The sequence below is a fragment of the Odocoileus virginianus genome, chromosome 28 (genome assembly GCF_023699985.2).
Source record: "Odocoileus virginianus isolate 20LAN1187 ecotype Illinois chromosome 28, Ovbor_1.2, whole genome shotgun sequence".
Taxonomy (NCBI): Eukaryota; Metazoa; Chordata; class Mammalia; order Artiodactyla; family Cervidae; genus Odocoileus; species Odocoileus virginianus.
Window position 1 is genome coordinate 14,712,418 of NC_069701.1, and position 23,760 is coordinate 14,736,177.

The 23,760-nt window shown below is 50.6% G+C and overlaps 1 protein-coding gene across 11 annotated transcripts in view; it reads left to right on the forward strand.

Moving 5' to 3' along the window:
• Positions 1–23,760, forward strand: part of TENM4 (teneurin transmembrane protein 4) — an 861,213-nt gene that overhangs the window by 31,831 nt on the left and 805,622 nt on the right. For 8 of the 11 annotated variants that reach the window (XM_070457226.1, XM_070457220.1, XM_070457223.1 and 5 more), the window contains exon 1: positions 1,597–2,006. The exons of 1 other annotated variant lie outside the window; for it this stretch is intronic. The gene's annotated coding sequence lies outside the window, so the exon portion shown is untranslated. Of the gene's footprint in view, positions 1–1,596; positions 2,007–3,357; positions 3,567–23,760 lie in introns of those variants that run through there. 2 more of the 11 variants (XM_070457229.1, XM_070457222.1) reach the window with 2 other exon arrangements.

Below are 23,760 nucleotides of genomic sequence, written 5' to 3' on the forward strand. Positions count from 1 at the left end.
AAAGGCGAAGACCCGACATTTCAGTTTTTGTCATTCACAGGCTTTGTCACGGGTCAGTGTTCAGTGATCATGAACATTTAAAACATAGATTGGACACAGTATATGGAAATCTTTCACCTACTCCTACCTTTACCCCTCCTGTTAGGAGATGTTGAAGGGCATGCCAGCTCCCCAAGTTTGTACTGTAATCCCTGTGATGCCTTTGCAATCAATGGGTGGCAACTGACTAGTTCGTCTCCTAATCACACAATCGAGATTTTAAAATACCCTCGACTTTCTTTCACATTTATATGATGTTAGTATTGTCACACTTTCTCCTTCATTATGCACTGGAGATCATGGCAATATAATGTGGCATGAAGGGAGTTTTAAAAGGGGGTGAGAGGGAAGGAAAACTAACATTAGTTGACATCTCCTGTATGTCCAGAGCTTCCTCCTCCCCTTGTTCTCACTTTTATTCTTCACCACAACTGGTGAGGTAGGGGGTAATTATCCTTTTTACAGGTGAGGAAACTGAGGCTAGACAAAGAGTAATGGCCTGCCCTAGTCATACAGCTAGCATGCAGCGGGGCTGAGCTGAGACTCTCTGGTTTCTCCCGTAAGCCCCAGTAAGTTGCCACTGCACCAAGCTGCCTCTCCCATCATAGAAAAATGTCCTTCTCTTGGAAACATGCTGGCGATCACGATCCGGACACGCGAAGGACAGGAATCTCTTGGACGAGTCATTGGAGTTGGTTTTTAAATGATTGTTATCACGACTCAGTGGCTGTTACCATGGTTTTGGGGAAGTTGTCCGAGGAAGGAGGGCCTTTCCCTGGGCATCTTGCATGCCTGAGGAAGGAACTCTAGTTCTCAGCTCTTAATTACCTCTGGCTGCGCTGCAGCAGCAAGGGCGAGAGAGACCGTCCCTGGAAAAGTGTTGGGGGCGTTGAAATAACAAACGAGGAGTCGGCTGGGGGCGCGGGGGGGAGCTCACGCGCCCCCAGAGAGACCCCGAGACAGGCGATGGGGGGAGGGAGAGGCGATCAGACAACACTGCAGGGAGACGCGGCCGAAAGCCAAACCGGGAGGAAAGAGAACAAAAGACGCAAGGAGAGGAAGTCAGGAAAAGTCGGGGATAAGGGAGGAGAAAGTTTGAGAAAAGGGGCGAGAAAGCAAGCAAGGACAGGCTAAGACTAGGGGAGACCGAGAAAGACAGGGAACTGAGAGAACTCGGAGAATTCGAGAAGGAGGAGGGAATAGGAAGAAGACGGAGATAGAAGCGGAGGGAAAGGAGGGAAGGGGAGAGGGGAGGACGTCGGAGAGAACAGAGGGACCGGGCCGACCGGGAGGCGGGTGAGGGGTCCCGGGAGGACGCGCGCGCATCACCTGCGTGGCGCCCCCAGCGCGCCGCGCTGCGGCCCGGCTGCCAGCGCCCGGGCGCCGTGGCTCGCCCAGCCTCGGGGAGGATTAGCTCCCGCCTCCCATTCATGTAGCCTGCGTGTGTGCGTGTGTGTGTGTGTGTGTGTGTGTGTGTGTCCCTCGCTCGCCCTCTCTGTGTGTAAGAGAGCTAGGGTGGGGGACGGAGGCAGGCAGGCGAGCAGGCGGGGAGGGGAAGACGAGGAGGGAAGCTATTAAACACACACACACACTCACACACACACGGGCGCGCGCGCGCGCACACACCCCCGCCCCAACACCCCGCCGTCCGCCCCCCCAAAGCCTCGGGATTGCAGCTGTTTCATGTGGGCCAGCAGTGCTGGCAGGGACGCCGGCCGGGAGCGGCCGGGAGCGGCGGCCGGGCGTGCGCGCGCGGCTGGAGACTCGCTGGGGCTCCGCTCCCTGCGGGAGCTATTGTTGGTCTCGCCGGAGCTGAGCGCGGAGCCGGGACCTGCTCCTTCCTGGGCGCTCGCCTGCTCGGGCACGCGGAGCCCCGCCGCCTAGACCGAGAGGAGCCACCGGCGCAGCGCCTCGCCTCTCTGCCGCCCTCCTCCTCGCTTCCCCGGCGGCGGCAGCCTGCAGCCACGGTAAGGCGGCGCGATCCGCTCTACGGAAAAGCGCCTTTGGGGACACCGCGGCGGAGCCTCGCCCGCTCGCTCTCTCTTCTCTCGGCGCTCGTTAGCCGGGGAAGGGTCAGGGCAGCTCGCTCGGATGCCCAGGGCTCCCGGAGACGCTCGCTCGCTTCCCCAGCCCGCAGCGGGGGAGGCAGCGAGGACGACTGGGGCTTCCGGGGAGGCGAGTGGGTCTGGAGCCCGGAGCCTCCGCCGCGCAGCCCCCCGGAACCTCGCCGCAGACTGGAGCCTGGGAGCCAAGGCTAGGGGAGAGCCGCGAGGTTGGGAGCGTGCCGGGGCTCGTCGGCCTTGCCCGGGTCCCCCCTTCCCCGCCCGGCCCCAGAGTCTGCAGCCCCTTTGCGGACCCGACCGCCACAGGGCCCGGCGGGCGCTGGAGGAGCCCGCGAGGCGGCGCCGGGCTCCCTGGCTGCCTCCTGCCCTGTCGGGCTAGCTGCAGCTGCGGCGGCCCCGCTAGCCCTGCGGTTGGAACGGAGAACCAGGAGACGCGACCCCAGCCCCGTGCCCTCTGCAGCCGGCGCGGCGCCCCTCTCTCCTAGCCCGCCGCCCTGCCTTGGTGTTCATGTTCCCCTCGGAGTGAGTTGAGGCTGCAGCCCCTGGGTGGACACTCGGAGCGCTCCTCTGTGTGTGTGTGTGTGTGTGTGTGTGTGTGTGAGAGAGAGAGAGAGAGAGAGAGAGAGAGAGAGAGAGATGGCACCCCAGCTTCGGGGAAATGTGCTCTGGGATGAAATGTGATCACCGAGCTCCTTAGTCATTTTCCTCGCGGTTTAAAAATGCAGTCTATATTAGGAGCACTCGGGAAGGGGAAGGTGGTCTCGAGGAGTGTGTGTGTGTGTGTGTGTGTGTGTGTGTACAGGCAACCAGGGAATACAGTCAACTACTGGGTGAGGGTAGGTTCAACTGGTGAGTCCTCCTTGGCGGGGCAGTAGGGTGGGTTTTGCTGGCCGCTGCCCGCCCGTCTCTGCCCTGCCTCCGCCTAGGCGAGGTTGGAAAGTACTGGAAATTCAATTGCGTGGTCCGTAACTTTGGAAACTGGCTCCCCTTTCAGGGCGAGACGTTAAGGCGGTTTGTATACATTGCGGTCCATGTGGACGAGGATTTGGGTTACGGAGTATTCTTTAGAACGGCAGCAGTCCCCTGCTCGGTCCCTTACCCTCTCCAACCACCAGCCCCGGCGAGAAGGTTTGTAGAGACGCAGCTATCTGTAAGCCACCCATGCGGCGAAAGCGGCGCCGGGGGGCAGCCGGGGTTTTGCCGAGTCCTGCTCGCACTCTTGGTATTTGACTAGCCCAGGAGAGCGCCCTACCGCTTGCGGAAGGCGGTGGCGAGGGACGCTCGGTGTTTGAGCGCGGAGCTGAGACGGTGTCCATGTGCTGAGCGGTGCGGCCGCGCGCGCCGGGAGATCAGCCGAACAGCATCGCGGGCAATTACATAAACTGCCTCAGTGATTACCCGGAACCTTGATAGGAGCCCCAGCTTGGCGAAGGACAACCCCGAAAGTTTGCTGGCTTGAGGAATGTAAGTACCGGGTGCTCACCCCAGGACCAGAGAGGAGAAAGACGCCCCGCATCACGGCGCCCACCCCCGCGATGGGCGTTGGGTGCTGATGCCACTGTCCCCCCAAAGAACCGCAGATCAGGGGCCGGGAAAGAATCTGGGATTAATGAGAGACAGAAAGCCTGTCAGAACTCAGGGTCCTTTGAGTTCGCAGGGGGCCAAGCTTCCACCTTGCGGGGTGAGGGAGGCCTTCCAAGGAATGCTGTATTAGGAGACCGGCGTTGTGTTCTAGGGGACCGCACAGGCCCTCTTCTTTGCTTCTCCGAGCGCCTCCTCCCCATCTTCCACACGCAGTGCCCTTCATGTGTTTAGAAACCTGCCCGCGATGCCTGGTCCACCCTCGGAGAGGCCAAGCATCCGGCAATGCAGGCCCACTCCGGCGCGGGCTTGGAGGGAGAGTGAGTCCGCCAGCACCAGGTACCTACTCCTGGCTTCCCGGGCCGCGCCGGCGCGGATCCCGTTGGTGCCGAGTGCGGCTCCCCTCCCGCCTGGGTTCTCTGCCTCGCGGACGGCAGTTTGCTTCTGTTGTGTTTCTTCTCCGCATCTCGCTGCTTCCCTTTGCCGCCTGCAGCACGTTGATGAGCTTTGATAGAGAAACCACAGTAGTAGAGTGGTTTTGGGTTTTTTTTGTTTTTTTTTTTTTTTATCTTGTTTTTCGCCTGTAGAGGGATTAGGCAGCCAGACCTGGCAGTGTCCTGCAGATCGCTGAAGTCTGGGGCACAGCAGCTCTGAGCCACCTCCTCGCTCAGTCGTGGGGGTGGCGGCGTGCACGGATGGGGAATGTTTTGTTTTCCCCACATTCCAGCGTCCAGAAACCCCGCATTCCCTCCCCCGCGGCCCCTACCCCGCCGAAATCCCGGGTCTTGTCTGAGTGTGTTCCGCGCTGTAAAATAAATCCTCCCTCTCGCAGACCTGTGGGGCTGTTCGGATTTCCTGCCGCTGCCATGATCCTTAACAATGCGATTGCAAAGCTCGTGCTCGGCTGGGAAAAATCCCCAGGTGCCGGCCGGCCTCGCCTTGACCTTGCTGAAGGCGCCTTTAACCTGGCTGCCGGCGGGAACCGGGCCGGGCCCGCGGGGGGCTGGGGAGGGGCGGGGTGTGCCCGGGAGGTGCTAGCTTCACCCCCGGGGCAGGGTCGCCGCTGGGCCGCCGCAGGGAGGGGACGGGGCTCCGCAGCAACCTGTTTCCATGCGCTCAGGGGCCACGCATTCCTGCCCCTCGCCTCGGAGCTGGCTCCGAGTTACCCTCCTCCCCGCCCACCTCTGGCCACCTCCAGGGGTCCACGGTGGGAGGCGCGGATCGAGACCCGATCGCGCTCCTCGCCCCCCGGCGTCTGCCCGTGGTCCCCGGCCTGGGGCTCCTGGGCCAACAGAGCCGCAGTCCGCGGGAGCTGAGCCGCTGGGTGGGCGGGGCCGGGGTGGGAAACCCGAGCCGAGATCTCCGCGTTCCCGGCCAAGTTGCCGCCCCCGGCGCGGCGAGGAGTCCGCGCTGCGCATCTCTCCCCTCTCCCCTCTCTGCCTTCCGTCCTCACCACCTCCGGCGCGCTCCGGGCGCCCTGCCGCTCAGCTTCGCCGGGAGCTCTCTTCGCCAAAGTTACGAGATGTTTTCACAGGTGGTGGCGGTGGAAGCAAGTTTTGTGTGTGTGTGTGTGTGTGTGTGTGTGTGTGTGTGTGTGTGTGTGTGTGTATTCGTGCGCACGCGCTTGGGAGGGGAGTTGCGCTTGGGAGGGGAGGTACGCGGGAGGCCAGTCATCTCGCAAAAACCAGATTCCTTTCTTTGTGGGCGTTATAAGGGGACGTTGAGACAGAATCCGTTTTCCCTGGTTACGGAGAGAATGGGAAGTCCTTGGATCTGGTGGACCTGGACCAGTTGGAGCAGATTGCCCGAGGTGATCGTGTGTCTCCTCTCCACTGCGGTGCTTTGCGAATGTTTGAAGGTTTAGCCGTCCCCATGCTCCTCTGGACTTAGGACATAGACGTTCACATAGTTTTAGGGGACTAATTCAGGGAAGGTTTGATTCCTACCACGTGTCTTTCAGTGCGTGGGGGTTGGTGTGCGAATTCGCCAAGTCTGTGTTGGGGAAGTTGTCAGGGGTGGAAAGGTTTTCCAGAAAAACTCTTGGATTCATCTGTCAACCTCATCAAGCCCTCTCTTGAGGGGGGTAGGGTGGGGGGGTGGACTGTGGGCAGTAGGCCAATGAACCAACCTAACGGACCGTGGGGAGAAAAGGGTCAGCCTTGCTCAGTGCGGGGCGCCAGAGGGCAGAACCAGGGCTCAATCCTAAAAAGAACGCCCAGAAGACAGTTCTGCAAGCAAAAGGAATGACCTGGAATATGAGGTAGTGAGCTCTGTAGGAACACTTGTTGCCTTTGAAGTCTGAGTGTTGTAGGAGTGGGTAGATCTGACTCTAGGTGGTAGGATCTCCTCCGTGGTTTTGTGGCGATAAATCGAGAGGATGTAACTTTAACCCCTTAATTTCCTGGACAGGAGTCATGACTCTATGGCCTTAGGCAAGTTACCTTTGAAGCTCCAGCCCACTTGCCTGTAAAATGGGAAGATACTGTCTAGTTTCCAGCGTTGTAAGGATTACGGTCCATAGAGCCTCTGACATCCTGCAAGCCATTCACAGATGGTCATTCCCTCCCACCTCCTTCATCCCTTTAGCACGCGGTGCTTTGAGGTGGGGGATGGGCAGGGAAATCAACAACTCCAGAAGAACCAGCAATATTGCTTCCACAGTCTATTTAAAACCAACTCAAATGCTTGAAACAAAAATATCTTCTCTTTTCTTCAAAAAGTCATTTCCAGTTTTGTTAGAATTTCTCCCTCATTGAGTCCTTTTTTTTTTTTTTTCTGACAGAATTACATCCTCGTGCAGATTGGCTTGTTGCATAACCTGATATTTCCAAATGAAAAGTTCCGAATAATGGGGGGTGGGGGGAAAGGTGATTAAGAATTTAAGGTACAGTTGGATGAGACAAGCAAGGGACTCAGTTTAAGACACTTGCTCACACTCTCTAAGTGTATTAGAGGTTGAAGGAAAACGAAGCCTACTAAGCACATAGTATAGATCCTCACTGGGGACTTAGCTGCCTGTCTGATTCTAACAGAGAGGCACCAGCCTCTCCTGATGTTCCTGTCCCAGTACATGCTCCCACATCCATAAATGCAGGTTTGATTCCAAGAGCCTAGCAGGGTAAATCCACGTCAATTTCAGATCTAAAGAGCTGAATTGTACCTGCCTTCTAACATGGTCTATCAGCCTGGCTTATTGTAACTGAAAACTAAATCACTCCATCTTTGCTTTGCGGTGAAAGACGCTATGGGGGCCACTTTGAAAGTCACACATGCCCCAGCTCCCAGGGAACCAAGCTTGCATGGATCCCTGAATTTATAGTTTTCCATAAGGAAGGCTGCTAATGAAACTGTAAATGTAGAGGCTTAGTCCTCTGTGGGTTATATATTTATTACTTTGTCACGATTTTTTTCTAACTTTTATTGTCTTTATTCTAATTACCAAAGTAATATATGTTCACTGTAGCAAAGTAAGACAATGCAGAGAAAAGCAAAAAGAAAATGTTTCCCCACGTTCGGGGTTGTACCTTGTGACTTCTCTTTATGACTAGAAAAAATGAGATCATAGTTACAATATTTTCAGTGCTTATTTTCCTTTCTTGATAAATCTTTCCATGTTACGACTTTTTCCCCATGGCAACATTTTTAATGGGTACATAGAACCCCAACATTTTAATATGGCATAATTTAGTAGAACAGTACATAAATTTTGACTTGGTTTATTTTTAGTTTATTTTTATTTTAGGTTTTTTATTATTATCACAAAGCTGCAGTGATTATTCTTGTACACACTGGGCAATTTTAGCGTTTCCTTGAGATAAATCCCCAGAAAGCAGGATTGCAGGGTCAGAGGCATATGCCATGGTGAGACTTCTGTCACACATGAAAAGGAGTAGGGTCCCTTGTGATTTCTACTTCATGTTTTAAAGCAGAATATGGCTGCTTACTTTACAATCTTTTGCAGGCATGAGGAACTAGGTAGGAGATGAAAGTAGGGGTGATAATCAGACCTTAAGCAGGGGATTTGCATAACTTTGAGCCTTTCTGCTCAACTGATAGGCAAATCATTTTTCCAAGAACATTTTCCTTCCCTGGCTGTCTTGGAATCATCACTCTCTGTAACCCTTCAGCCAGCAATGGGGACAAAATATGTAGATGCCTGTCTCTGTATTGCAGGTGAGGCTGGCTGCCTGGTGAATGGCAAACGTGCCTCAGAGAACTGAGTGTGTCTTTGCATTTGGATTCCCCTCTCCTTGCACCCCATTGTTGCTTCAGAAGCCTTAGAAAAGTTTGCAAAGGAAACCACCCCAAGGTAAGCTTATCCTCCCTTTCCCAGCCCCACTGTCCACTGCATGGCATTTATTAGGACAAGCAGCCTAAAAGTCTCACTTTGTGATCCCTGGGCACAATTAAAAACAAACAGCAAAACCACCTACTTGCTGTTCCTAAAGTGGTAGTTGGTCTCTGCTCTTGTCCCACCCTTGTCTGGGCCAGTTCAGCCCCCAGATGTGTTTGTCAGCCTTCCTTCGTCTTTCAGGCATCAGATTTCTGTGACCCAGAAAAGGTTTGTTCCCTGTGGTTGGATGACTCGTCCGCTGACAAAGTATTATGTGGAGCCAGTGGGGGAAGTCCAGTCCTCCCATTTCCAAGTTGTCCCCAGGCTCCGCAGGAGACATCAGGAGTTCCTTTAGATCGGATGGAGAGGTCTGATGGCGTGGTCACCATAAAGGAAACCTGCTTTGCTGGTCGCAGACTCTGACTTCTGACAAGTGTTTAGATGCTGCCTTGATACTGACACACTCCACTTTCACTTGGGGGAGGTGAGGGAGTATTTTTGTCCTTTGCCACATCCCAAACATCAAATCAGGGCTTTTCTTTCGTTTGTGAAACAAAAAGGACACAGGACATCAATGTAGCACGATCTCAAGAGCAAGTATGCTCTGCCCCCTCCTCCCTGTCCCCTGAGCCCTGCATTTGCTTTGCCAATGGATGGTAAATGTGGCCTGGACCTCCAGTGAGGAAAGGGTGTAAGAGGCAACTAATTAATCATGATGAGGATCAAGAACCTTAGGTTTTAAGAATGTTTATCTCACAGAAGACCTCATTTTCTTGCTGTGGAATGATTGTTGATTTCTAAAAGTCTGATCTTTGAACTCTTTGAAAGTCAAACCAGAGAGATGGAGTCCACCCCTGTGGCTTCGGTGAGACACTTGCCAATTCCTGAAATTAGTTTCCCTCTCTAGAAAAGTAGGTTGGGAGACGAGAGTAGATTTGATGTTTTATAAATTCGTGCTTTTCAAACTTTAACCCACGTTACCTGAGAATCTTGTTAAACGTAGGTTCTAATTCAGTAGGTCTAGAGTAGGTCTGAAGATCCTTAGGACCCAAGAATCTGCATTTCTGACCAACTGCCAGCGGGTACTTTGCTGCTGGTCAATGGCCCAGCTTGGAAAAGCAAGATCTCGAGCTACTTCCTACTCTGACCTTATTACAGAAAGTAATAATAGTGACTGCTAGACGTCAGGAGGAGCTGTCTTGTAGTCTGGTGTTGTAAAGGACGTGTCTGTTCTTGCCTTTTGAGTTTTGAGAACTGGCATCTTCGTTTTCTCAGACAGGCTGGGGAGGGACTTTGTCAACCCTCTCATCCTCTGCTTGTCCAGGAAGTGGACGAATGGGGCAGGAAGAAAACAAACAGTGCCTTCTATAAGTCAGGTAGCTGCTGTTATCACCATGTTCTCTATGGGGAAACAAGATCAATAAGGCGAGCCATCTGTCCAGGACACACACCAAGGCCCAGCATTTGATTGTACACCTCTCTGACCCCAGACCTTATTTTTCTTAGAATGGCAACTTTGTAGCTTTCTAGAATGCCAGGTAATTAAACCTGAGTGCTTATTAGCAAAGTGTTTCCCTTTAGAGGTGCTTTTACTGGGCCTACTTTAAGAGTGGATCCAGACATTTCAAAATTTGCATCATTGTCAGGCAAGCAATTAAAGTGCTTAAGAGCTTAAAAGCAATTTGTTCAAGTTGGTTAAATATTCACCCTCCCCAATCTTGTTTGTATTATTAATTTACTCATCAAACTGTGACATCAAAACCATTGCAAAGGTAAATTTCAGTATCTTCGGATTGTTGGAACCTTTCAAACAAAAGGACTTGGCATTGATGAGATCCACGGTGAAAGGATCTGGTGCAGGGTGAGTCAGAGAAATCAGCCTTTTACTAAATAAACCCAGCCCTGCTTTGGCCTCTGGATGAGTATTGGTCATTGAAACGTTTTATTAACGTGCAATTATTCTGAGAACCAGTCAGCAACGCAGCTCTTTGCAAACATTCATTAGCTGATCTTTACATCACCCCCAGATGGCAGATAAATAGCATTAACCCTGCAACTGAGAGAACAAATGGACACCCAGCAATGCGGGTAGAAGAGGCAGACTCTTGCCTTGCAGGAAGGATAGCAGAGGTAGGTGGCACTGGGGGACTCTATGACTGTGTCACTCAATAAGTACTGCGTGGTACACTAGGTTCTCCAGAGCTGCGCTGTGCAATGTGGCCACTAGTCACAATTTGAGTTCAATTTAATTAAAGTTAAATCAAACTAATAATTCATCTCCTCCCTTGCTCTAGCCGCATTTCAGGTGCTTAGGAGAGGAGAGTGGCTACCATATCAGACTGCCCAGATACAGATCATTTCTATCATCGCACAGAGTTCTCTTAGACCGTGTTGGTCTAGAAGCTTGGGATCATCTGACAAATGTGAAGGTCCTTACCCCCTGAAACTCTCATGCAAAATTTCCTAGAAGGATACCTGATGTTTGGTATTTTTATAATTTTATAACCCAGGCTGTGGCTGAGTACTTCTGGGTAGCGGGTAGGGACCCAGTTCAAGTCCCTGTTTATCCACATACTCGTTCAATGACTGCTGCTGCTGCTGCTAAGTCGCTTCAGTCGTGTCCGACTCTGTGCGACCCCATAGACGGCAGCCCACCAGGCTCCCCCGTCCCTGGGATTCTCCAGGCAAGAACACTGGAGTGGGTTGCCATTTCCTTCTCCAATGCATGAAAGTGAAAATTGAAAGGGAATTCGCTCAGTCATGTCTGACTCTTAGCGACCCCATGGACTGCAGCCTACCAGGCTCCTCCCTTCATGGGATTTTCCAGGCAAGAGTATGGAGTGGGGTGCCACGTTCAGTGACTAGAGGTAGGTTATTGAATGAGTATTTACACACTCTGTGCCTCTTTGCAGATCCATGCTACTATTTTTCACTTGCTAGCCAAGATTATTTGTCAGACAACATAGGATTCTGGAAAGGATGCTGGGAGAAAGGTACTCTCCTTTGCTGCTGGTGGAAATGCAAATTAACCTACCCTTTTAGAAAAGCAATTTGGCAATAGCTGTCAGTAGTCCTAGAAACACTTATTCCCTTTATTCCAGTATTCCGATTCTAGGAATCTAGCCAAAGGAAATAATCAGAGATGGGCAGAAAAGATGTAAGAATAAAAATGTTCATTGCAGTATTATTTATAATGTTGAAAACAGAAGAATAGGAATTGGATCGGACAAGTAAAATATGGCAGAGCCAAGCAGCAGGATATTATACAAAGATTAAGTGTTGTTTCTGACATGTTTTTTGTGACATGGGAGAATGCCACAAAAAAATTTATGTTTAGAAAAATACCAAATGCCCCACTATTAAAACCCAAATATGTTTGTCAAAGCAGGCATTTGTTGAAACAGAGCTAAGAAGAAATAGACAAGGTAGTAAAGGTGAATTAATAGAATTTTTTGATGATTTTGAGAGAATTGTTTTAGGTTTTTCCTCTAAATTTTGTACTTTATCTTTCCTTTTGTTTTACTTTTCACAGTGCGTGGCTGCTCTTGTAGATCACGGGCTCTAGGTGTACGGGATCGGTAGGTGCGGCGCGTGGGTTTAGCTGCTCCTCGGCATGTGGGATCTTCCCGAACCAAAGATCGAACTCCTGTCCCCTACATTGGCAGCTGGACTCTTAACTCCCAGAAAGTGAAAGTGAAGTCGCTGAGTCGTGTCTGACTCTTTGCGACCCCGTGGACTGTAGCCTACCAGGCTCCTCCATCCATGGGATTTTCCAGGCAGGAGTACTGGAGTGGGGTGCATTCCCTTCTCCAGGGGATCTTCCCAACCCAGGGATTGAACCCGGATCTCCTGCATTGCAGCCAGATGCTTTACCGCCTGAGCCACCAGGGAACTACTAGAGCACCGGTGAAGTTTGGATTTCTTTTTTACTTTTTTTTAACTGAACCAACCTGTAATGTTTGGCCACCGCATCCCACTGTGCTCTCCCCAGTGCTGTGTGGTCAGGGACTCTCAACTCATCCTATCTGCCCTCTCTAGCAGTTCGGCATTTCTGGCTCATCCTATCTAGTGTTTGTCTACCGTCAAGGCCAGGAAGTGCTTCCTAGCACCCAATCTGAATTGCTGCTTATGGCCCCTGAAGTCAGATTCTCTGTGTGTGAGCTCTGAGGTGGTTCCGACTAACCAGCGTGGAATATTGGGAAGAGCATCAGCTTTGGAGCCGGAAAGAACTGGGTCAGACCCTGACATCCACCACCTCGCCGTGTGACCTTGGGCAACCTTCTGAGCCTCAAAGCTCTCATCTGTAAAGTCGGGAACACAGGCGCGCTCATCTCTTATCGCGTGGCTGTGAGGATTAAGTGTTCATTTAGCAGATCACCTGGCACAGGTAAAGTGAGGAGACAGATGACTCCAGGGCTGCGCGCGTGGTGCCGTGGAGGACGTCAGCTCCGCTGTCTGCCAGGATCCTCTCTGGGGGTTGGCAGGGTCCCCACTTTCCTGACGGAGATGGGCGTCTGGTGGTTGCAAGACTGGTCCCCAACACACGGGTTTGGGTTTGCAGAGCTGGGACTTGATGGACTGTGGCCGATGCTGAGGTACAGACTGGCGAGCTCTGTTGCTGCTGGCCTGGTTTCTTTTGCTTTATCAGTTTCCCTGGGATGCTCTTCATCCTCATCCTGTGTAAATGCCCCAGTGTTTCCCAGCTGTGCGCTCCGTCCCTCTCAAGGACTAAATAAAGCAGATTGTTCCATTATTGCAGGATGAATGATTATAAGAACAACAACAAAAAATAGCCCTGATAGAGTAACAGAGGTGGGAGTGCTCAGCCTGGAACCCCTTCCCCGGAGGCCCCCAGAACCCTGGGGCTCACCTCACTTTTTTGCCATCTTGTGAAACCGCCACCCTCACCTCCTGTCTTGGTAGCTTGTAAGAGACCCCGAATTCGTGGACAGCCCCACTGTCAGTTGTGACACTTCATTTCTGTGGGACTTTGACAAGTTACTTCATGTCTACACTCCTTCGTTTCCTTATCTGTAAGTTGGGGATAGTGATGATTATTTGGTAGGACTGTTGAGGGGATTATTAGGAAAGAAGGTGGCACTTTTGTGAGTCCTTGAAATGGCAACCCACTCCAGTATTCATGCCTGGAAAAATCCCATGGACTGAGGGGCCTGGGGGGCTACAGTCCATGGGGTCGCAAAGAGTTGGACACGACTGAGCGACTTCGCTTCACTTGTCATTGTTGAATGAGCATCTTTTTTTTTGAGGGCCTTCTGAATCATGAGTTTTTTTCCCTCCACTATGGATAGTTCTCCCATGTATTTCAGGTAAGTGTTTTTCAAAGCCATGTAAGACCGTAGTCAGTTCCAGTGGATTTGGGGTTGAATTCTGTTTGTCACCTAGTAGCTATATGAATTCCAGTAACTTCTCTGAGCTTTCAACATCTTTTCACTTCTGAAACGGAAATAGAAGTCTCTACCCCAAACAGTTGGTGTGGGGTTGGTAAGGCTGGTCCAGTGCCTGACGGGCTGCGTCTTCTGTGTGAACGGTGGCTCTTGTCACGCTGATTTTCCTTCCTGTTATCCCCTCGCCCACTTGGCTCTTGATCCTCTGAGTCTTCAGAGTTCAGCAGTGGACCTACGCGTGTGTGTGGGTGGAGGGTGGGGGGTGGGCATTGTTGGGCAGGGTCCTGGGAGGGTTCAGAGAAGCTTGTTTCTAGTTTTTGCAGGTCAAACTCTGAGAGGACCTACCTTGTGAAAATCGAGGTGTCTGTAGAAGTAGAAAAGCCAAGGGGCTCCAGATGTAGACCACGGTCCTGTTTTCTGAGTCCTGCTCTGGCCCTTTGCCAGTCTGCCCAGCCAGGTCAGAGTCACATTTCACCTGCTTCTCCCAGCTGCTGTCAGATGCTGGATTTTGAGTTCCAGCTCAGCACCCTGCACAGTGGATCCCAGGCTTGACTGTGTCTCAGAATCAGCTGGGAACTCTTATCAATGCCCAGCTCCACCCCAGAGCGCTCTGAACGGCTCTCACTGGGACCCAGGCCGCAGAGCTGTGCAGAGCTCCCCAGCTGATGTGAAAGTGTAAGCCAGACTGAGAAATGGTGCAGGGTTATAGAGCCTCATGACATATTTGTTCTGTCTCTTCTTCAAAGAAGCATTGAGGAATTTGTGTTTGAGGTGGGTGACCTAATTTATTTGAGCCATGGGACTACGGATATAGCAATCAAGGCTTCTTTCCCACCCCTTCCCTGGGCCTTCTGGGTGGACTGGGGCATCTGGGTCAGAAAAGTAGCCCTCTCTCTCAGCCTGTCTTCTCGTTGCAACACAGTTGTGTTCTGAGTGCTGGGAAGGGCCTAGCCCTCGCTGGGGGATGTGGTGATGTTGCTTTGACCTGGTTTTGCTGCTTTTATGTTCATTTCTGGGCAGAGCCCTATTAACTATTCATGCACGGCCCTCTGCCCAGCCAGCGGGGCCTCGGGATTCCCTGGGTAGAGGAGGGAATGTCTGAGCTGTTTCTGCTTCCTAGAGAAGGCTGAGCTGGGAGTAGCTCTCCAGGGCTGGTGCCAGGAATTGACACGACCCGAGGGCCTGGAGACCTTGCACATCTGCAAGGTTTGGGTGATTTTTTACATCTTTCAAATAATGACTGTTCTTGAGAAACCCTCTTACTTGAGATCGTCTCAAACCCACCCCATGCTGGGAAAACATGTTGTGTTCTGGAGAGGGCCTTTGAAACTTAATAAGCCCAGGCACCGCCTGGGGCTTGTCCAAGCCTGGGCTCTGACTGAGTTGGCAGGAGTGTGGGCCTGAGACTCTGCATTTCTAGTAAGCTCCCAGGAGCTGCTGATGCTGTTGGTTCAAGGTCCACAGGTTCTAAAACCTTGATCTTCCTTCCTGCTCCTGCTCTCCCCTCCTCCTCATCTCCCCAAGCTCAGGACTACCACACGTGGAGGCCAGGGCCTGTGCAGTCTTGTCAGATTCACACATCTCCTTGTTGGTATCGTGGTGACCTCAGTGGTGGCAGCCGCAGTGGAACAGTAGGCATAGTTGAGAGTGGTCATTTTCATGTCATAGAAAGATTGCAGTTTGAAGTATCACCGTGTCCTCTTCAGGCTTTTATTTTCAGGTCCTCAAACTAATTAAACCTCGCCACACATTGTGGAATAGGCAGCGATTTTTATTGCTAGGATAAATATTACTTCGAAAATTTTGTAACGTTTATCATGTTTTTATTTAATGTGATTTTTTTCTTATTATACCAGTAGTACACATAAGCAATAGAAACACGTAAAAACTTAACCCAGAGAGTGAATGAAAATGACCCATAATCCTGCCATATAGTGGTAGTTCCTCCCAGCATTTTGGTTTTCTGTCCAGTATTGAGTCTACATATAACACTACTCCCCCTCCCCCAGCAGTTGTAGCAGATTGTTCTCATAGTTTTGTAACCTTAATACATCACCTTTCCCCATGCGATTAAATTTTCTCTCCAAAATGACTTTAAAATAGCTACACAGTAGTCCATCATAAGAATATGTCATTATTTGTTTAACCAGTTTCCTTTTGTTGTTTTCAATTTTTTTTTATTAACCACTGTCAATAATGCTGAGATCAACATTTTAATGTGCTTGTCTCTTTATTTCCTTCAGCCCAATTTCTTTCCTTCAAATTGCTGGGTCAAAGGTTATGCAAATTGTTTTTTTTTTTCCATTTATTTTTATTAGTTGGAGGCTAATTACTTTACATCATTGCAGTGGTTTTTGTCATACATTGAAATGAATTAGCCATGGATTTACATGTATTCCCCATCCCGGTCCCCCCTCCCACCTCTCTCTTCGCCCTATCCCTCTGGGTCTTCCCAGTGCACCAAGTCTGAGCAGTTGTCTCATGCATCCAACCTGGGCTGATGATCTGTTTCACCCTAGATAATATACATGTTTCGATGCTGTTCTCTTGAAACATCCCACCCTTGCCTCTTCTCAGAGTCCACAAGTCTGTTCTATGCATCTGAGTCTCTTTTTCTGTTTTATGCAAATTGTTTTAAGGCTTTTACTATGTGATGCTAAACAGTCCCGGGGAAGGACTGAGCCCAGTTTAAGTTCCCTCTGGTTTTGCTAGGAGTTAGGTCAGGAAGTTGTCATCGTCCGCATTTTATGCGGGGAGCTGTCCCTCACCGGCAGTGTCAGGTCAGGGTATCAACCAGAACAGACGTGCCCTGCTGGTGCCCCAGCTCCTGGCCAGTGTGCGTGGGATGGTATCCATGCTGGATGAGATGGTCACAGGGATGCTAGGGTGACCAGGACCACCACACTTTGCTTCCTGGATCTGTGAAGGTGTTTGCATTTTTGAGGGAAGAAGGAAAGGGAGAAGAAAGTACTAACACAGTGTCTCCTAAACTTTAGACTCATAATCAAAATATATCCAGAGCCTGACCATCCCCACCACCATCTCTTGTACCCTTAGCTTGCCTCCCTGGTTTCCTGCTTCGATCCTTGCCCCCCAGCATTTCAACACAGCAGCCAGAGGGATCCTGGTTAAGACATGATCACGTTAAAATGTGAATCCGAACACATCACCCTTCTGTTCAGAACTCTGCAGCGGCTCCTCATTTGCCTTGGAGTAAGTCACAGTCTTTACCCGATGTGCAGATAGCTCCTCCCTGGCCAAGGCTCCCCGTGTCTCTGAGCCCACCTCTTGCTTTGTTGGAATATGTCAGGCCCACTCCCGCCTCAGGACCGTGTCTTCCGCCTCGAGTTGTCTTCTCCTGGACATCTGCATAGCTAGGTGCTCACCTCCAGGTCTTTTCCTTCTCCATCACCTTTGCCTTCTCATCAAGATCCGCCCTAACAGTCCTCTTGTGTTGGTGACCACCCCCTTCCCTGCCCCTAGTTTTTCAGACCTCTCCTACCCTGCTGTATATCTTCTTTCCATAGTTTTAAATACTATGTATTATGATTTTAACAAGAGCACTCTGACTGCTCTGTTAAGAATAACCTGAGGGGTTGGGGGGCAGTTCAAGGGCAGAGCATATTATGTAATTTACTTCTTCCTTAAGCACGTGAGCTGTGGATATAAATAAAGACTGCCCAACTGCGGGCAAGCCAAGGCTAATTATTCAGAGCCTGTAACAAGGGAGTCAGCCACCATCACTCACCTTGGGTTTGACTCAAAGGCACATAGGGCAGTGGGGAAGGTTAACAGTGGGGAAAAGGGGAAGCCCTGGAGGGCTGCTTTGGTTGAAGGCTGTTGGCTTGAGGAAGCTGGGGGTGGGCCATCCTTTGTGGTTGGTTTAGGAAACCTATTTGCCTCTCTCTCATTGGCCCTCTCCTAGGGAGCCCTGGTGGTTCACTCAGTAAAGAATCTGCCTGCAATGCGGGAGACCTGGGTTCGGTTCCTGAGGTCGGGAAGATGCCCTGGAGAAGGAAATGGCAACCCACTCCAGTGTTCTTGCCTGGAAAATCCCATGGACGGAGGAGCCTGGAGGGCTACATGGGGTTGCAGAGAGTCGGACATGACTGAGCGACGAGCACTCTCACATGCTCTCATTGGTCCTCAGGTGGCAGCAGGGAGCGAAAATTAGGAGAGCTGGCAGGTGACCGACCCAGTTTTGACTGTACGGGGCTGGCTGCTGCAGACCTTGGGGGTGAGGGTTCTGTTTCCATCTATCCCGGCTGTTTTGCGTCTGTTTGGCCTCTCGTAACTGTGGTGAATCTCCACGAGGCAGCTATCTTCGTCTTTTGTCCTCTGAGGCAACTCCCGTGCCTGGGGAGTGTCTGCCAATGAGAGCCGCTCAATCTTTGCTGAATTGTGTGTTGCATTTGGCCCGCATAACCTCGCTGATTCCTCGCAACAAGCTGAGGCCTTACTTTTCCCATTTTCCAGAGAGGTTAGACTTCTTACCCAAGGTCACCCCCCATTGGTGAGTCTGGGAGCCGGGGTTCCTACCCAGATCTACCTGACCATAAAGCAGATGTCACTTCCAGGAGCTGTTCGTGGTTTGTCTGCAGAAAGTGGAGGGCTGGGGAGCACATCCACTCTGCCTTGTGGTAGGAGCAAGATACGCACAGCTTCAGAGGTCTCTGAATTTTCAAAGAAGGTGTGCAGCCTCTCCTGACATCTGCCTGCCCTGATGACCGGTGCCTGGTAGCAAAAATTAATTAAGTTTCCTAGAAGGAGAATTTCCCCTTATTACCTACCCCTCCAAAGGTAGAAATAGGCTGGAAATTCATTCTACACCAGAGTTTGGGTCATTGTCTCAGGCACCAAACGGATTTCTAAGGCCCCCACATTCGAGCCAGGGAGTGTGTGTGTGTGTGAGTGTGAGGGCAGGGGGTGGGGAGTGCCTATCATTTACAGCACATGCTTGGAACTTTTCAAGTTAAAGTGTTGCCATGGTAACTCTCATGGTTGTCATCTCTTGGTTTGATGTTGCCACTCATCTCTGTTTCCTGTCCCCTCTGTAATCATGGAATCCAGGTCACTTGTTCAGAAGTGGACCCCAGAGACAGAGGCCAGAAAGAGGATGTGATGTGGGGAAGGTCAGCAGGTGTCACCGCTCCCACCAGAGGGGGAGTCAGGTCCAGCTAAGGGAATTAGGCCGTTTGATCCCTACTGTGTGCTGAGCCCCCTACTGTGAGCTGGACATCACAAGTCTGCCGGGCTGACTTATGGCACTTGGTCACCAACTCTGTGGGCAGTGGAGCCAGGATTGGAATCTGGATCTTTCTGGCTCCATGCCTGTCTTCTGTTTCATCATTCCATCAGTTAGGAAAAGCTGACCAGGTCTCTGGGGCTGGTCACATAGGAACTAACCAGCAATCTTTCCCCAGGGGCTCCAGAAGCCAAGGCTGGGTGGGGAGCTGCTTCAGTTCCACATGAGGGAGAGCGTCCTGACAAGTACTGCACAGGCCGGGGACGGGGTGAGCTCCCAGTAAGTGGGAAGAATGCAAGCAGGGGCTGTCTGGGTTTGCAGGGCGTGGGAAGGTGGACTCATTGTCCTCTTTAAGGATTGAGTTACAGAATGACTGGCTCCCTTTGGTGAGGCTGCTCATCTGGATCTTAGGCATGGTTATGGAGCATCCTGATTAATCAGTCCATTAAAGCTTGCTGAGTGAGCTGTGACCTGCAGTAGGGGTCATTCAGGACAGAAGGGCAAGGGAGTCCACTCAGACCTCAGAGTTCTCAGGATACAGGAAAGGTATTATCAGACATCGCGAGTTGGAGAGTCAGGCCAACCTTGTTTAAATCCTAGCTAAGCCATCACTAGTCCACGTGGTCTCCACACTGGCACCAGTGACTAAATGACTCTGATAGAGAGGGCTGTCCCTCACTGAGGTCCACTGTGCTAGTTTGTGTGACCTTTGGCAGATTCAGTAACCTCTTAGTCCTGTCCTCTTTAATGTGGAGTAACAAGTCCTGCTTTGGGGAGGAAATGGAATAACAGTAATCAGGCGTCCAGCACAGCCTGGCACCAAGGAGACACATCTGAGAAAGAACTCTCATATCCAGGTTGGCTGGAGGAGGCAAAACAAGATTGCAACAGAAAGAAGTGTTCAGGATCAGGTGTGAAGGATGAGGGGCTTCCCAGGTGGCGTTAGCACAGGAGATACAGGTGCAGGAGACTTAAGAGATGTGGGTTTGATCCCTGGGTGGGGAAAATCCCCTGGAGGAGGGCATGGCAACCCACTCCAGTATTCTTGCCTGGAGAATCCCATGGACAGAGGAGCCTGGTGGGCTACAGTCCACGGGGTCACAAAGAGTAGAACATGAGTGTGCGACTAAGCATGCATGTGAAGAATGAGAACATGTTTTTTAAGAGGACAAGAAATATTGCGATCAGATTCCTCCTCCTTCCTCTGCCCTCCCGGGCTTCCCCTGTTTCTGATCACACCCCTCTTCTCTGCTCTAAAGTCGGCCAAAGAAACTGTCTGAAATCCTCTGCTCCTGGAAGCAGTATCTTTGATTCTGGCCTCCCATTTAACCCTCCCTCCACTACTTCCCCATGCCTACTGCCCCTGGGGCAGGCATAGATTCCCCCCACATACCTGGAGCAGGCCAAGAACAGGCCCTTTTTCCTGACTTGTTAAGTATGAATTGGAAATTTGTTTCCATGTAGCTCCCTTGCCAAAAAAACAAATGCCCTGAGTAAGCATTCAGATCTGGCTTAGAGGCAACAGAAGCTGCAAATGCAGCTGAATATTTCATGAAGACCTTCTCATACCACATGTTCTGCTCTTATAGAGGGGGTGGGGGCGAGAGCCTGGAGTTTTGGGGGGAAGTCCCCTAACTTCCGGTGTCTCAGTCTCCTTACCTGTGAAATGTAGTCTTTCAACTAATTGGGGACTTGTGAGGGCGATCGGAGGCAATATAGATGAAGTGTCTGGTGGGGTGCCTGGCCCATTGTAGGTGTTTAGTAAACATTCTTTCTCCCATTGGATTCTTCCTGTTCTCTTCCCAGAATATGTGCTTTTGGGAATAGCATCGTCCTGAATGACACGGGCCCGCATTACGGGACCCCTGGAGGGCTTAGGCTCAGGGCAGCCTACCAGCCAGCTCCTTTGAACCTGAGCTTTGAGATCAGGCCTGGCATCCTCGGAGAGCTCTCAGAAGGCAAGCTGTCAAGAATTCTCACTGCTCCAATAACTGAGCCTACTGTCAGTTCCAAACTAAGCCACCCTGTTGGAAGGCTGGTTTGGAGTAAAGGTGGCAAGCAAATGCCTTCCTGGTCTTTATTCAAAGATGAGTAATTAGTAGAGCAAAGGAGAAGCCTGATGAGGTTTTCCGCCCCAGGCCCAGGCCCCAGCCTCAGGCCAGACCCCAGCCCCTCCTGTTCCACCCAGGGAGGCAAGCTTGCTGTAATGAAAACAAGAGGAGTGTGGTGTTTTGTAACTATTTTTATACCTACATCAGACTTGATGTTAGTGCCTCTGAATTATTTAACATTTTTCTTTCTCAGCTGGCCTCTCCAGCAAGTTTCTATCTCAGGGCGGAGGGAGTTGTTATTCAGGAAACAATGGCGGTGGACAAACACCACCTCTTAAGGCCGCTGCTTTCCTAGGGTGGCATGACATTATTAAGCAGAGGGGCTCAGAAAATGTAGGTGGCATTTTATAGACAGACACTGGAGGCTCGGGAAGGTTAAGCCACTGACCTGAGAGCACAGGGCAGGAAGCGAGGGAGTCAAGATTTCAAACTCGGGTCTTTCTGGCCTCTCGAGTTGGCTGCTTCTATTGAGATGGGATCTTTCCTCAGCTGACCTTTACCCTGTGTGTGTGTGTGTGTGTGTGTGTGTGTGTGTGTGTAGATGAATATCAGCTGTTAGCTTCCAGGGCATCTCATCAAGTCACCCCGGAACAGTGTGCAGGTGACTGGAGGCGGGAAGAAGGACCTCAGAGGCTCAGAAATGAGAAGTCAGGGGTAAGGGAACCCCTTGGTACAGCTGTATATTAATGGGAAAACTCGCTGCTTTTAACAGGAGGTCCCTTCAGTACACTTTGCAGGCCCCCACGGTATGGGTATGTTAACTTGCTTCTGTGGGCATCACCTGTGGGGTAGGAACCCCTCCCTCCCTCACAGCATCCTCTTTAAAGCCATGTCTGTACCTTGGGCCTCTTAGAAGGGGGTGATGATTGGCAGCTCTAAACCACCCTAGATAACAGGAGGGAGTGAACTAGACTCTTACTAGCTGCCTCTCATAATTAAAGTCCATCAGAGACTTTTTTAATGGGCATTTTGAAATAGACATCCAGGCTGAAAGGAACACTACTGTGAGTGGAGATCAGGTCTCCCTGCAGAAGTGCTGTCCCCAGATACCTGTTTTATTTCAGAGCCAGGGAAGATTATGCTCTTTCCGTATTCTGTTCCTTTAGCACATATTTAATTATTGGTGACCTGGAGATGACTCTCTTTTTTTAAACTCTTCACTCTACCTTGGTGAAAACCCCGGTGGAGTTACCAGTGAACTCTCTGCGGGGGACAGGCCTCTGAAAATCAGCCAGGGACACTTATTCCAAAAGTGCCCATCATTATGATTTCAGTAAAATGCGCCAGGCTAAAGCAGTTGTTAGTAATGTTAATAGCAGTTGTATTTTGACAGGAAGGCACTTTATGAGGATATCAAGTGATATCACATTCCGTTAAATAAAGTACTGTTTGACACAGGCAAATTCTTTGATATTAAATTCCAGAGAGCTGTATGAAGTACTTGGTCTCCTTCGTAGATATACGTATGAAAGTGGCTGTACCATTTTTTTTTTTCCTGGATGACTCTATTTATGAAAACTTGAAGACTTGGAAATGGAATGATGTTCTAAGAAGGCTTCCTATGTGAAATAATTCGATTTAAATTTTAGGAGCATTTAAAAAATGACCAGTGTGTTTTCAGATGTCTCTGCATGTGATTTTTCAAAGGGGAGAGGAGGGAGAAAGAGTCCCACTTTAAAAATTCCTTGCGTGTACCAGAAGCTTCTGTGCAGGGATTATCTCGCCTGACACACACACAGGCACCCTGAAAGTAGATATTATCAGCCTGTCGCTGATGGCAGACAGACTGTGGATGGTTAAGTAAGATCCCTAAGGCTACCCTGCTGGTGGACTTAGGGTTGAACTTGACTTTATCTGTCTCCCAAGTGGGCGCTATTGCCTCTGCCCCATACTGGCTCCCGGAACTGGATTTCAAGCATTTTTTTTTCCCATGAAGGAGAGGAACCCCGCAAAAACACTGGTGTCCAGATACATCTGGGAAATGCCCAATTAGACAGGTTAAACATGTCTGTGCACTGCAGGAATTCTCAGAGCCTTGATGAGACCCATGTGCATCTCCGTGAGAGGGAAATAGCACGTAGGTGTTCCTGCACTCCCAACATAAGAGTTTTCAAAAATGTTTGCAGAACCTCTTCTGCGAGCCAGGTTCCTTCAGAAGCTCCTTGGAGAGTGCTGACCCCATGGGTTCCAGCAGACACAGGGTTCTGAGAAGTGATCAAGGCAGATTGCTCAGCGAGCACTCTGGCCGCCGTTCTTCTCCGGGAGGCTGCAAGCCTGCCTCCTCTTTCCATCAGTCCTCAGATAAATGGAGCTGGTATTCTGTTCCAACCCCTTCCAACCTGTTTTATCGGAAACATCGAAGATTTGAATGTGGAGAGTCAGGATTTAGCATTTTTTTATATGTTAAGTCATCAGGAGGGGGAAAACCTTTACCTCATATTGTGAGAAGGATTTGCATTGCTGCAAGAGCTTAAAGACAAAGGTAAGCTTTAAAAGTATATGCAGAACAAAGAGAACACAGTGGGTTAGAAGCAAAATATTTAAATCTGCCTTATTCCATTAAGGAGCTTAAAAAAAAAGTGGCTCCCCTCCCTCTCTTCCTCTCATTTTTTTCTCATTCACAGACACATACACACACACACTCACACACACACAGTCACACGGGAATTCTCACACCCAAACCCCCTACACCTTGGATCTGGAAGGGAATCGAGGATAGTCTGGCTCACCTGTGTAGCTGGAGAAACCAAAGACCTGAAGGATGGCTCTTGCCTCCACTCACAAAACCAATCAGTTGCTGGGACTTCCCACCAAGGGAAGGACATGGGGATAGTTTCTAACATCTTCTGAATGCCTGCTATGATGCAGACGCTAATCTCTACCTCCTTACAACCCACCCAGGAGGAGGGCATTAGCTTCACTTCTAGGGGAGGAAGTAAGGCTGGGACAGGATCCACAACACACCATCTATGGACGGTACAGT